Here is a 14,864-nt window from a genome sequence, read left to right as displayed (position 1 = left end):
ATGGCCGCCGCTGCAGCCGGCGCACCGCGCTGATCCGATGGCAGGAGCCAGGATCCAGGTGCTTTTCCTGGTCTCCCATAGGGTGCAGGGCCCAAGCACCTGGGCCATCTCCACTGCACTCCCTGGCCATAGCAGAGAGCTGGCCTGGAAGAGGGGCAACCGGGACAGAATCCGGCGCCCCGACCAGGACTAGAACCCGGTGTGCCGGCGCCGCAAGGTGGAGGATTAGCCTATTGAGCCACGGCGCCGGCTCTATATTATTAATTTTTTGAAGATTTATGTGAAAGGCAGAGGTACAGAGAGGCAGAGGCAGAAAGAGAGAGAGGGAGAGAGAGGTCTTCTATCTGCTAGTTTATTCCCCAAATGGCCACAATGGCTGGAGCTGGGCCTATCTGAAGCCAGGAGCCAGGAACTTTTTCTGGGTCTCCCACATGGGTACAGGGGCCCAAGGATTCGGGCCATCTTCTGCTTTCCCAGTTCATAGCAGAGATCTGGACTGGAGGAGAAATAGTTGAACACAAACCAGAGTCCATATGGGATGCCGGCACTGCAGGCAATGGCTTTACCCACTACACCACAGCACTGGCCCCTATTTTATTAATTTTTAAATTAATATATAATACTTGCACACCGTTAAGGAGTACAGGGAAATATTTCAACATATGCATACAGCAGCAAACTGTTCAGATCAGAGAATCAGCCCCCCTTCCCACATGTTTGGAGCCTACTAACACTTCCCTTCTAGTTCTTTATATAGAATCATACAGTACTGTGATCAATAGTCTTCCCCCTGTGCTGTGGAACACTTGAACCTATTGCTTCCATCTGTGTTTTGATACATGTCTATAAAATGGAATGATTAAATCAGGTTGTTCAACAAACACTTCACCTCAAATAATGGTAAATATTTTTGTGATGAAGACATCTAAAATCTACTCTTTTAGCAATTTTGAAATGTGCAATGCATTTTTATTTACTAAATAGTTTTTAAAGATATAACTTTCTAGCTACTTAAGTAACTATCTTAAAGCCACTAGTTATATATACTTAAGTAGTACATATTTTATATTTTATATGAATATATAAATAAGAACCAACAAATTACAATTAACTTGATCATAGAGAATCTAAAATTAATTTGGACCAACACTAATGAAGAACAAAGTCAGTTGAGTTTATTCTTTTGTGTCAACAAGTCCTATGTAGTTGCCCTCTCTTTTCTTTTCACCTTCCTTCTGCCACATGAAGAGAATGAAAATAACAGCTTCCGAACAAAGCCACCAGGCTTTCCCTTCACTTGTTTTGAATGATGTGGGGAGCTTGAATGAAACACCTGTGGCCAAGGCAGTATCAGCTGCTAAGAGATAAGTGGTCAAAGCCTTGCTCCAGCCTGAGCCTGAATAATGAGAACAAACATTGGGTGACACTTTTTATACCTCAAGACCCTGGGTGGATCCACAAGATCTGGTACAATCTTGCACATAAATAGTTGTTTATTATGAAAGAAAGCCCTAGATTATTATGTAATATAAAAACTTGTTTGTTTTGAGTTTAAGGCTTCACTGTTTTCAGTGGGTATATTGTAGTAACACAGAAGAATAGAAAATCATTGCAACATGAAGTTGAATCAGACCGGCAGTAATTATTCATCATTGAAGAAAAAGTGTGCTTCACCTGTGCTCTTAAACATGAAGGACAGCCTCCCTGTCCTCGATCATCACCTGTGCCTGCTTTCCCAGCCAACCAGCCATGACCAGCTGTGACCTGGCCAACCCGCTCCCCCTTCCCTGTTCCCCCGTGTTCATCATGGAATTCATAATACAATACACAGCAGCTATATTCAAGTCAGATCAGTGTGTTCCTCCAGAATTTGTCTTTTTCATAGACTTTTGCTTCATGTGGTTCTTTTCTGTTTCCCTAGTTTTTATCCTGTTGGCTTCATGCCCAGACTTTCTCACTCTGTACACCCTATTAATTGAAGTCTTTTTAGACAGCCTGCTCAGCTCCACTGCCAGTCTTGAGAAATGTGATGTTCCACATTCAAGCCACTCTCTGAGGACATCCTGGTCCAGCCAGGTCTTAGAGCTCAGGACCATTTTGTTATCTTACAAATGGGTACTGAAGAGTCAAAAAAAATTAAGCCTTCAAATTTCAACTTGTGTTGCACTAATCCTTCCTCTGGCAGAGAACTTAAATTTATATACTCAATGTTCTGTGTCAATCAAAAAATATTTTCTAAGCATCTACAGTAAGTCAGTGTGTGTGTGTGTTTGTGTGTGTGTTAGAGGGTTTCATGAGGGCCAATAAATAGGACCTTTCTTTTCTCCTCCTGGATTTTGAATGTATGAAAAAAAAACATTGAAAGGTGGATGGAAGTGAAATATCTCTATCTCTTGTGGAACAAGATGGGAGTCATGGAGTGAGGAAAGAGCCAAGTGGATCAGTTAAGTGGCTCCCAGAATCAGAAGGGTATGCCATGATGTTCCTGCAGAGCTGGGCGGAGGCAGACTTCTTCACAGCACCCTGGAGGTGAAGGAGATCACCTTTTCCTGCAGACTGGCAACTCTCAGGAGGGAGAGTGGTACAGCTGACCATCTCTAGTTATTCTTCCCCATTTTTCATTTTTCTTTCCCAGAGAAGAGTAGGCATACTCAGAGATGACAAAAGGATGCTTAGGGAAAAATATCTTCATGTCAACCAGGAGTAAGGTAGCAGAATTCTCATTTGACAGAATATATTAGGGATCTAATGTGCAGATACAGTCCCTCCCCTTATGAAATTTACAGTTCAATGGGGAAGGCAGATATTAGCCACAAAATTACAAATGATAAAGTTGGATGCAATTCTTTTGTACATTATTCTTTATGGGACAGATTTTTAAAAAGATTTATTCGTTTGAAAGGCAGAGAGACAGAGAGGGAGACACACACACACACACATACAAACTCTTTCATCTGCTGGTTTACTCCCCAAATAGTCATAACAGCCAGGCCTGGACAAGGCTGAAGTCAGGAGCCTGAAACTCCATCTGGGTCTCCCACATGGCTGACAGGGTCCCAAGCACTTGGGCCATCTTCTGCTACTTTCCCAGGCACATTAGCAGGGAGCTAGATCAGAAGTGGAGCAGCTGGGACCTGAACCTGTGCTCTGATATGGGATGCTGGTGATGCAGGCAGTGGCTTAACCCATTGTGCCACAATGTTGGCCTCATCACGTATAATTTATTTTTATGAGTTTATTACTTATAATTTGGGAGGGAGGGATTTTTAAACACACACACACACACACACACACACACACACACACACACACGAGAGAAGAGATAGAAAGTGTCCTATCTGATGGTTCACTCCCCATAATTCATGCAATGGCTGAAGCTGGGAGCCAGGAATGCAATTCAGTTATCCCATGTGAAACATATGAACCAAATTACTTGAGATCTCACCACTGCCTCCCAGGTTCTGCATCAGCAGGAATCTGGAGTCAAGAGTCAGAGTCAGGCAGTGAATGCAGGAATTCTGTATGGGGCACCGGCATTTTAACTGCTAGCCACCTCCTGAACACCTCAAATCATCTCTAGGTTACTTATAAAACTAATAAAGGGGACGGTGTTGTGGTGTGGAAGGGAAGCCACTGTTTGCAACACTGGCTCTCAATTCTCCACAGCTTCTCACTGCACAGGGTAGGATTGGAGGAATTGGAGGTACTTATTACCATTTTTCTGGATACCTACAAGGCCTCATTTCTGGCTGTTCTCTCTTCTCTCATATATATATATATATATTTTTTTTTTTTGCATAAACCATGCTCTCCTATTTCAGGGTCCTCATCCTTTTTTTTTTTTAACGATTATTTATTTACTTGAGAGGCAGACTTACAGACAAAGAATGGGGAGAGAGAGAGAGAGAGAGAGAGGTCTTCCATCTGCTGTTTCACTCCCCAAATGGCTGCAATGGCTGGAGCCAGGCAGATCTGAAGCCAGGAGCCAGGAGCTTCTTCCATGTCTCCCATGTGGGTGCAGGGGCCCAAGGACGTGGGCCCTCTTCCACTGCTTTCCCAGGCCTTTAACAGGGAGCTGGATCAGAAGTGAAACAGTCGGGGCTGGTACAAGTGCCCATATGGGATGCCAGTGCCACAGGCAGATGCTTAACCTACTATGCCACAGCACCGGTCCCAGGGTTCTTATTCTTGTCTGCTTTGAACACACAAGCTTCTCTGTTTAAGTGCTGGTTCATTCTGCTCCTGCAATTATAACACAAACCTTATATATTTGAGATGTCTTTTTCTTGCTGTTTTCTGAGTTCTTAGTGTATCACCTGGAATACAGGAGGTACTCTCTAAAAGGTGTTACACATTTGAAAAAGTGAAAATCCTGGATTTGGGAGATGGTTGAGATAATAAAATAATGGTAAATGGTAAGGAGAGATTTTATGTTTCTCCAACATTTTAATTTTTAAGTATACTATAGAAACTAGTGAGTAAAAACCAACCTATGAATAATTTTGTTTGGGTGCCAACAACCTGGTGCTGCAGGCTAAGCCATTGTTGCGAAGCAGGCATCACATATCAGTGTGCTGGTTTGAGTCCTGGCTGCTCTGCTTCTGATCCTGCTTCCTGCCTTAAGCAGGGGAACACAACCCAAGTACCTGGGGCCCTGCCAACCATGTGGAGACACAGATAGAGCTCCTGGCTCCTGACTTAGGCCTGGCCTGCACCTTGCTGTTGTGGCTATTTGGGGGAGTGAACCAGCAAATGGAAGACCACTCTGTGTCTCATTTCTCTCTCTGTGTGGCTTTACCTTTCAAATAAATAAATCTTTAAAAAATAAGAAAATTTGGTATGTAATGATGAAAAAAATGATATATCTTCTAAGTTATTGAGAAGTGGCAAGCAAATTAGGAGAACTGGAAAACAATGAAAGAAGATTAATCAGGGCATTTAATTCTTTGGAATGATTTTGTATTTCAGTCACATATTTTTCCCTTTTGCTTTTCACTGTATGTGAAGTAGGTTTTGTCATCTCTAAATATGATCATCTAAGTTGCCTTCTTTAAAAAAAATGACTTGTATTTTTTGGTACTTCATCACACTTTTTGTAATTATATTTAAATTCTATAGAAAGTGAATTTCTTGTATTTCCTTCCTAAATCCATTGTATAAGGTCCCTTCAGAAAGTTCATGGAATATGCATACTGTGAAAAAATATGCATGGATTTCAAAAATTATTTATACCAAAATAAATGTCTTTTAATTCTATTTTCCATGAACTTTTCAAAGTCCCCTCATATTCAAAAGAAAATAAAATTGAAGAGGCTAATATAATTCTGTTAGAAAACAATGTTTTGTCTGATAATACATGGTTAGGAGTTTTCATTGGATTATCTTTGGTTAATATTTCATTCTGAATTGATATAAAAGTACAATAACATTTTATTTTATTGTCACACTTAGGTCATATTCTTCATGAAATGAGTAATTGTTTTCTTCTTGGCATTAAGATACTCCCTGGGAAGAATATAAATATAAAAGCCAAGATGAGTGTTCAGTTCAGAAATTATTCACCTGCCCCTCAGAAGCTGAGTGAAAGGAGGTCTTGGGTTAATGGGTAGACTAGGTTAGGTTACACCCTTGACTAGAATGCTGGCTGCCCCAGCAGGGAGACCCCTGCAGCTGTTGGTGCCCAGATCTCACCACCCAGGGGCCATTGAAAGGCTAAAGGATTTGCCACTTGCTGGCTGTGTAGCCCACAGCAATCCAACAATATTTTGAGAACAGTTTGTTTTAAGGATCTTAGGTTCTTTTAGTGTTGCAGTTCCCGCAGGGAAGGAAAATGAAAGAACACATCTCCGTGGAAGGAAGCTTATTGTATACCTGAGACTACCTTTATTTTGTTTAATACACACTTACCTAGTGCTCACACCGTGTCAGATGAATATCTTCCAAGCACTGGAAAATTCTCAACTCAATCTAAATTGTGTAGTAATTTCATGAGACATATGGCATCATTTCCTTATTTCACTGATGAGGACAGTAGAGCTCAGGATAGCTAAGCTGCTTGATCAAGGTTGCGCAGCAGGCCAGAAGTGGAAGCAGCCAGGATTTGAAACCAAAGATCTGCTTTTGAACCCGGGTTCTCAACGTTACTCTCTGCTGTCTCTCATACTCATCTGAAACTCTGGTTCTCCAGTGTTACCAAGCAGTAGAAAAACAGTGCTCCTCTGTGATCAGTGAGCAGCAGAGTCGCCATGTTGGGAGTATGACCTGATTCAAGAGTCAAATGGATGGAACTTTCAAAAAAGCGTGTGTCTGTCTGCTGGTGATGATCAGCTGGGGACTTCCTATTGCCACAGTGGCTGCACTGAACATATTCATTCATGATTCAGTTAGTCACCATGTTTTTATGGAACTCCAAGTTTACGCCAGCCTCAGGGAGAGGGGCCAGGTGAACAAGCAGCCATGGTAAGACACACATAAGCAGAATCGCAAAATCCAAGTTACAGAATGTGGTTTTTCTGAGGGCAAACAGCAGGATGTCATTAAGTAGAATGAGGAAGAGCTTGATTGGGCAGGCTTGGGGGAGAATGGCCAGGGAAGGCTGAACTGGTGCCAAGATCTGAGGAATGAGTGGGGCCAGTGTGTCAGTGAGGGGTAAAGGGGTGGGCATCATAGCTTCCATTTGCCCCTCCACATGCAGCCCTACCTTTCTTCACTCTTCTCACTGCTTTGAGAGGCCAGCCTGGATGGACCAAAACAGGTGGTTGAACTCAGTGGTTCTATATGGAGACATTTTGGTTTGTCAGAGCTGAGAATCATGTGGTTGATAGAAAGAAGGGAAGCTGCTAAACACCATGAATTTTACTTATTTAATATACTTCGAAAGAGAGAAGACAGAAAGACAGACAGACTTTGAGAGAGCTTCCGTTTGCAATTCACTCTCCAAATGCCCACAACAGCTAGGGATGGACTAGGACAAAGCCAGGAGTCAGGAACCTAGTTCAGGAATCCCATGTGAGTGATAGGGATCCAAATACTTCTGCTGTTACCTGGGGTCTCCCAGGATGCACATCAGCAGGAAGCTGGAACTGGAAGTAAGGCTGAGACTTGAACCTAGCCGCCCACCCCCCGATATGGGATTTGGACAACCCAAGGGGTGTCTTAACTACTGTATAAAGTGTCTGCCCATTGTTACACATCTTACAGTGCGTAGGACAGGCCATGCCACAAGGAATTACTGTCCAAAAATGTCAATAGTGCCATGGTAGTGAAACTCTGAGAAGGCAGAAAGCATCATCAGGGGTTTTACTCTCCTATCTCTTTTCCATTAGCATATGTTGACGGTAGGGGTTTGTGTCCCACAAACTGGGTGAGTCTGTAGACTTCCCTCCTTCTCATTGGACAGAAGGGTGCTAAGTAGTATGCCTTGTGGCTCCTGTATACCTCCATATTTGTAAATAGAGACTTAGTAAATAAATGCACCTCAAATTATCCTTTTCAAGGATGCCATCTGTTTCCTGTTGGGGCCCTGAATCTTGCAAGTGTTTTCTGGCAGAAGAGACAGCCTGTTTAAGGATTCCAGGAGCTGGAGCCATGGGAGAGAGGCTTCTCCTGCCAGAGACATCACATAGGCTGAGGGGGAGGGAAACAAAAACCTTGGCTTCTTCCTTTCTCCCACCTTCCAATATTCTGTAGCGCCTTCCACAGGCTGAACTCAATCGAAAGATAGCCAACATGATTGGAAAATGCAGGTAAAGGGCAAGGAATGGAACCAAGGACACATGCAATCAGGATCTGCACAGAGAGGGCAGCCCTATGATGAGAATGTTTAAGAGGTTGCTGCAGTGGGCCACCAATGGCCTGGTAGGAGCTTGGATTAGAGTGATAGAGTAGAGGCAGAGAGGATGGAATAAAGCTTTTCTTGTTGTCTTTGGAATAAGGCTTGAGGATACCACTTAAAAGATGTTGGGCCAAGAGGGTAGTGAATGGAAAGCGTGTATGGACGAGACCATCTGGATACAGCAAAGTAGCTATAGTAGTTGCTTGGTTGGAAGGTAGCCCCGGTACTGCAAGATCCACAGAAATCACGAGGAAAGATAGAAATCCAGATTTTCAAATGAACTTGTTCTTTTTAATTTTTTTAAAAGAATTTTTTTTTTTTTTTGGAAAAAGTTACAGAGAGAGTGGGAGAGACAGAAAGAGAGAGATCTTCTATCTGCTCGTTTATTCCTCAAATGATTGCAATAGCTTGGGCTAGGCCTTGCCAAAGCCAATATCCTGGAACTCCATCTGGGTCTCCCATGTGAGTACAAAGGTCCAAGCAACTTGGCCCATTTTCTTCTGCTTTCCCTCCATGAGCAGGGAGCTGTATCTGAAGTAGAGCAGCAAGGACTTGAGGCAGTGCTCACATGGCTGCTGGTGTTGTCGGTGGCAGCTTAATACACTGCACCACAATACTGACCCCTAAATGAAATCTTTCAGTTGCTAAATTATGACCACTACTTAAAACACACACACACACACACACACACACACACACACAATGCACTTATCTGGTTTTGGCTTTCTGACTCTTGTATGAAGTCTTGAATGGTGAGTTTGCAACCTCTAACCTACTTAGACATTTAAATGAGCTGTAAACTTGAAGTTTCTAGCTCTGCTTTGGTTTCTCTATTTCCCTTTTTCTTTTTGAAACTCAAGAACTAATAATTGGGTCCACAAACTACAGAAACAAATTTCACACTAGTAATGACAGGACCACAATTATTGTCCACAAGTCAGGATTGAAAATGTCTGGCTCATTAAAATAGCCATATTGTGCCCACTGAATACTTTTACTAAAATGGTACATATTAAATAATCATAATATACATTCTTATTGTTAATAAAACATTGCTCTACAGATTTCAAATACCATACTGTGTCAGATTTTGTTGAGGAAAATGAGAAAGGATTTTTTTTTAAGATTTTTTTATTTGCTTGACAGAGTTACACACAGAGAGAAAGAGGCAGAGAGAGAGGTCTTCCATCTGCTGGTTCACTTCCCAGATGGCTGCAATGGCTAAAGCTGTGCCAATCTGAAGCCAGGAGCTTCTTCCGGGTCTCCCGCATGTGTGCAGGGGCCCAAGGACTTGGGCCATCTTCTACTGCTATCCCAGACCATAGCAGAGAGCTGGATTGGAAGTGGAGCAGGTGGACCTCGAACTGGCACCCACATGAGATGCCAGCACTGCAAGTGGTGGCTTTACCCTCTACGCCACAGCGCTGACCCCTTCGTTTTTTAAAAAATTGGAAACAAGTGTGCTGGATGAATGCACTTAAGGTTTGTGACTGAAAAACATAACCAGAGGCCTGAAACGTTAAGACTGAAATGGCCAAAATCTGTCAGTGGCAATTCTTATCTGTGATTGGCCTGTTCTCTTTGCTAAATGTGTAGGGCTGAGCAAGTGGTCATGATTCTGCACTTGCAAGGAAGTGTTGATGCCAGGGAAATCAGACCTTCACAGAGGGATGGCAATTATAAAATTGGGGACTAGCACAGACATTGAGAAAGCAACAAAGAAAATGAAAAGAAATCAAATAGCATCAGTCTCCAGTGAATATTTTTTTTTCTTATGTTCCTTTTTAGGTACTCCTCCACTGCAGAGTAAGTTTTACAATATGATAATGCTGGTAGGAGAGGTCTGATGCATGGTGTTAGAGATTTAGTTTCATTGTTTTATACCTTAAAGTAATGATCCTGTGAGGCCATCCAAGGAGGATTCTTCAGGATGATTTTTTGGGCTGTAGGATAAAGTCTCAGATCCTTAACATGGGGAAAAAGCCATCAGTTCTTTGCTTCTCTATGAAGCCTCAACTCTCATCACGTATGCATTACTGCCCTTGTGCTCTAACTACTTTGTGCCACCTGAACCCACCAGACTGGGCTATGCTGCCTTGAACATGTTGATGCTGCCTCTTCCTTGAGGAAAGTTTGTTCAACCCACATCCAACTGTCACTTTTTCCATGAAGTCTTCTCCTCCTATCAGCACAGTCTTCTTCTTCTTCTTCTTTTTTTTTTTTTGACAGGCAGAATGGACAGTGAGAGAGAGAGACAGAGAGAAAGGTCTTCCTTTGCCGTTGGTTCACCCTCCAATGGCCGCCACGGCCTGCGCGCTGTGGCCGGTGAACCGCGCTGATCCGATGGCAGGAGCCAGGTGCTTTTCCTGGTCTCCCATGGGGTGCAGGGCCCAAGTACTTGGGCCATCCTCCACTGCACTCCCTGGCCACAGCAGAGAGCTGGCCTAGAAGGGGGGCAACCGGGACAGAATCTGGCGCCCCGACCGGGACTAGAACCCAGTGTGCCAGCGCCGCAAGGTGGAGGATTAGCCTAGTGAGCTGTGGCGCCGGCCAGCAGCACAGTCTTCTTCTAACCATTTGGATATTGCCTGTGGCAATTCATGGAGCATGTTTAATTTCTGCCCAAACTTCTTGAGGTCTGGGGCTCATAAAGGAGAGGATTATTTGTCTCTCCCCTCTGCTTTCTACAAGAGCTATCCTAGTGTCGGGTACCAAAGGAGTACCAGATAGAGTTTAGCAACTGAAAAATGTCTTCTCTTTATAGAATTTCCAAGGATATCAGAATTTGAATGATGCTGCATTCAATCATTCATCAGCTGTTTCTATACTGTGCCTACAACCTGTCTAGGTGCTGAGGGCCTGCTGCTAAACACAATATCATACTATCCTCATCCATTGCAGAGGTGGAGTGAGAAAATGAAGATAGACACGGAGTATTGTGGAAAAGGGGATGTGCTGTAAAGAAAAAGCAGCCACAGAGTAAGGGATAGAGGCGATGTGGGTACTGTTTTAGGGGGACTTGTAGGAAGGGCCCCTCTGGAAGACCTTTCACTGAGTCCTGAATGAATTGGGGTGTGAAAAATGCACAGGTTGTGCAAGAGAGTTGCAGGAGGAACAGTGAGAGCCAAAGCCACAAGGTGGAAGCATACCTTACTCCTCTGGGAAACAGCAGACAGGCTTGTGAAGGAGAGAAGGGTGGGGAATGAGGTCAGAATGGGAGCCAGGAGTCCTGGCCTGCGGTGCTTGGCAGGCCATGATAAGGAATTTGCATTTTATTCCCAGGGTGTTGAAGCCCTTGGTGAGGTTTTGCATAGGCAGGGGACGTGACATGATAGAGTTCATCACCACAACAGCTCTGAAGAGAGCAGACTACAGGGGAGCAACAGAAGAAGCTGGGAGTTTTCAAAACCTTTACCCCTTATGTTGCTCATACTTTTCTGTTGCAGTGATTTACTGATGCATCCATTATTCATTCACTCAACAAAAATGCACTGTACGTTTACAACCAACTCCCTTAGGTATGGGGTATATGGCTATAAATAGACAGAAAAGCTTCCTGCTGTCAGCAAAGTTACCTTCTGATGAGGGGGAATCCTCCAACCCCTGACTCAGTAAGATATTTGATTTTCCTGCTTTTCTGGCTCTATTCTTCTCCCACCTGGGTCTGCACCAGGCAGGGAAACTCATCCCAGCAGAAGCATAGTAGAAGGTGCTGCTGGCAGCCCCAGCCGCTGTGCTGTTCTCATTACCAGGTCAGCTTCTCTGCAAGACTTAGGCGAATCATCTTTTCTTCTAGAAGCCTAAGTCTTCTGGCAAGTGAGCAGTAGAGCTATCCTGGAAGCTGGCAGAGCCACAGCCGCCTGTCCTCCAGGGCCCTGCCAGAGTCACCTTAACTGCAAACTCTGGATGTGCCTCACATCAGAGTGCTGGTGTGTCCCTGATGAGACCACAGTCTTGAGAAGTGTTGCCTCTTCACTGAAGACCTCCTCAAAGCCTCTAGGATAGCTATCTCACAGCCAAGGACTGGCCGCGGCAGAATGCAGATGTACGTAAGGGCTTGACTGATGAGGGATATGCTCATCCTTTGTAGTGGATGCCTGCTAACAAAGCTGTTGTTTCTCACTGAGTCTGGAACAGAGACCCTGTATCCCAACGCTGTCCCCCGCCCCTTGCCAAGAAAGGGCCAGGAAGTAATCTGTGGATTGGGCTCCTATGGTTGCAAAGCTTTGAATGCAGTGGTTTTCCCTTCAGTGGTTCAGTTTAGGAGGGAGTTATATAGAATTTAAATTATCTCTTCACAAAATGTAATCTGCGAGAAAATTTACTTGAGAATCAGCCTTGGGAAAGTGAATGGTTGGTTCTCATGAAACACTAGAGAAATCCAGGTAATTACCATACGGTGGATATGATTGATGATATGACCATAATAAATGTGATTTTTCCCTATTTTTCTACCAAGCAGTAAGCTAACTGTTGGGGATGATGGGATGCCTGGGACATGACTTCAGCAATGTAGGTTTTACTCCACAACCAACTTGCATGTGTCATTTTGACTGCAAAATTAAGCTGCCTACAAATTGCTATTTCTTTTTCACAGTCTTAAAATGATGATTTGGACTCCACAGGTTTTAGAAAACCTCTTATGGGTTTCAAAGTGTTCACTAAACAGTAGGCCATAACTTCATGATGCCTACATTTCCACCTAGATCTCTACGATGAAAATTACAAAACCTTAAAGAAAGAAATAGAAGAGGATACCAAAAAATGGAAAAATCTTCCATGCTCATGGATTGGAAGAATCAATATCATCAAAATGTCCATTCTCCCAAAAGCAATTTACAGATTCAATGCAATACCAATCAAGATACCGAAGACCTTCTTCTCAGATCTGGAAAAAATGATGCTGAAATTTATATGGAGACACAGGAGACCTCGAATAGCTAAAGCAATCTTGTACAACGAAAACAAAGCCGGAGGCATCACAATACCAGATTTCAGGACATACTACAGGGCAGTTGTAATCAAAACAGCATGGTACTGGTACAGAAACAGATGGATAGACCAATGGAACAGAATTGAAATACCAGAAATCAATCCAAACATCTACAGCCAACTTATATTTGATCAAGGGTCCAAAACCAATCCCTGGAGTAAGGACAGTCTATTCAATAAATGGTGCTGGGAAAATTGGATTTCCACGTGCAGAATCATGAAGCAAGACCCCTACCTTTCACCTTACACAAAAATCCACTCCACATGGATTAAAGACTTAAATCTACGACCTGACACCATCAAATTATTAGAGAGCATTGGAAAAACCCTGCAAGATATAGGTACCGGCAATGATTTCTTGGAAAAGACCCCAGAAGCACAGGCAGTCAAAGCCAAAATTAACATTTGGGATTGCATCAAATTGAGAAGTTTCTGTACTGCAAAAGAAACAGTCAGGAAAGTGAAGAGACAACCGACAGAACGGGAAAATATATTTGCAAACTATGCAACAGATAAAGGGTTGATAACCAGAATCTACAAAGAGATCAAGAAACTCCACAAGATCAAAACAAACAACCCACTTAAGAGATGGGCCAAGGACCTCAATAGACATTTTTCAAAAGAGGAAATCCAAATGGCCAACAGGCACATGAAAAAATGTTCAAGATCACTAGCCATCAGGGAAATGCAAATTAAAACAACAATGAGGTTCCACCTCACCCCAGTTAGAATGGCTCACACACAGAAATCTACCAACAACAGATGCTGGCGAGGATGTGGGGAAAAAGGGACACTAACCCACTGTTGGTGGAAATGCAAACTGGTTAAGCCACTATGGAAGTCAGTCTGGAGATTCCTCAGGAACCTGAATATAACCCTACCATTCAAACCAGCCATCCCACTCCTTGGAATTTACCCAAAGGAAATGAAATTGGCAAACAAAAAAGCAGTCTGCACATTAATGTTTATTGCAGCTCAATTCACAATAGCTAAGACCTGGAACCAACCCAAATGCCCATCAACAGTAGACTGGATAAAGAAATTATGGGACATGTACTCTATAGAATACTATACAGCAGTCAAAAACAATGAAACCCAGTCATTTGCAACAAGATGGAGGAATTTGGAAAACATCCTGCTGAGTGAATTAAGCCAGTCCCAAAGGGACAAATATCATATATTCTCCCTGATTGGCGACAACTAACTGAGCACCAAAGGGGAAACTTGTTGAAGTGAAATGGACACTCTGAGAAACAGTGACTTGATCAGCTCTTGTCCTGACTGTTGTTGTACAATGTAATACTTTATCCATTTTAGTATTTTTTTTTGTTCTAGTACAATTGGTTGAACTCTGTAATTAACACACAATTATTCTTAGGTGTTTAAATTTGAACTGAAAAGTGATCCCTGTTAGGAATTTGGAAAACATTCTGTTGAGTGAAATAAGCCAATCCCAAAGGGACAAATACCACTTGTTCTCCTTGATAGGTGACAACTAACTGAGCACCAAAAAGGAAACCTGTTAAAGTGAAATGAACACTAGGAGAAACGGTGACTTGATCAGCCCTCACCCTGACTGTTGATGAGCAGCTTAATATGTTATCCCTCTTAGTATTTTTTTTGTTTGTTCTACTTAATACTTTTGGTTGAATACTGTAATCAATACACAATTCTTCTTCAGTGCTGAAACTTAACTGAAAAGTGTTTGCTGTTAAATATGAGTGGGAATAAGTGAGGGAAGAGATGTGCAATTCGGGACATGCTCAAGCTGACTTACCTCAAACGGTAGAGTTAGAAACATACCAGGGGATTCCAATTCAATCCCATCGAGGTGGCATGTACCAATGCCATCTCACTAGTCCCAGTGATCAATTTATATTCACAATTGATCGTAATGATAGGACTAAGAACCAAAGGGATCACATAAACAAGAATAGTGTCTGCAAATACTAGCTGATAGAATAAAAAAGGGAGAGAATGATCCAACATGGGAAGTGAGATACACAGCAGACCCATAGAATGGAAAATGTCCTAAGAG

This window comes from Oryctolagus cuniculus, chromosome 8, assembly GCF_051225735.1.
Source record: "Oryctolagus cuniculus isolate XC-2025 breed Fujian yellow rabbit chromosome 8, ASM5122573v1, whole genome shotgun sequence".
Lineage (NCBI taxonomy): Eukaryota > Metazoa > Chordata > Mammalia > Lagomorpha > Leporidae > Oryctolagus > Oryctolagus cuniculus.
The sequence above is the reverse complement of the archived record's forward strand: the minus strand, read 5'-3'. Positions refer to the sequence as shown.